Here is a 961-nt window from a genome sequence, read left to right as displayed (position 1 = left end):
CCACATGGGCTCAACTCTCCTCCCCTCTTCATCTAACCTCCACCCCTTGCCTTTCTCCCCCTCCTGCCTACTTCCTCCCACCCCCCTCTCCTCTCTTGCTCTGACTCCTACTTCTCTTTACTTCTCTTCACCCCTACTCTCTTTCTCTCTTACTCTCTTTCTCTCATACCCACCTTCCCTTTCCCCCTTCATCGTCAACCCTCCCTCATAAGCCCACCCCACCCCTACACAATCCTACCCCACCTTCTCATCCCACCCCATCCCAGCCCTTACACCAATTCCCATCCCCACATTTTCACACCTACACATAGACACATGCACACATCAAGATCACCAGCACTCTCTTACACACACGCACCTTCACTTTGGGATCACTACTACTTTGTTATCTCCCCTTCTTCTTAATTCTCCTGTGTAACCCTTCTGTCCGGCATTCGCCATGATAGATCGCTAACCACTACACACGAGCCAGAATTCACCGACAACATGTCCGACAGGAGGAACTACGGAAAATTCCACTGAGTGAACACCTAGAAGCATGTTGAGAAGGAATATTTAAGATCTTTCTCTTCTATAAATGCCCAAGAAATGACACCTCCTTCAGGAAAAATATGGAGAAATACTTCATAACAAAATTCTCACCGAAACTGAATAGCTGAAAACATGAAAATCACAACCCATCTAGGTTCTTCAACTTTGGAACAACAGAGCCTAAAAATGGCAAGAAACCCAGATAGTCGGACATTTTTGTACCAACTAGAATTGAACCCAGTTACCTAGGTTCTCATATTTCTCTCCTACCTTTTTGGAACTAATCAACTGTATAGATGTAAACACAATTCCTTCCTTCCTTCCCTTCTCTTTTCCAATGAAACTCCTTTCAGATACAGAGGCACACACACACACACACACACACGCATGCGCGCGCACGCACACGTATACACACACACACAAAAACACA

This window comes from Octopus bimaculoides, chromosome 17, assembly GCF_001194135.2.
Source record: "Octopus bimaculoides isolate UCB-OBI-ISO-001 chromosome 17, ASM119413v2, whole genome shotgun sequence".
In the NCBI taxonomy this organism is placed as follows: Eukaryota; Metazoa; Mollusca; class Cephalopoda; order Octopoda; family Octopodidae; genus Octopus; species Octopus bimaculoides.
This window is presented reverse-complemented; position numbering follows the sequence as displayed.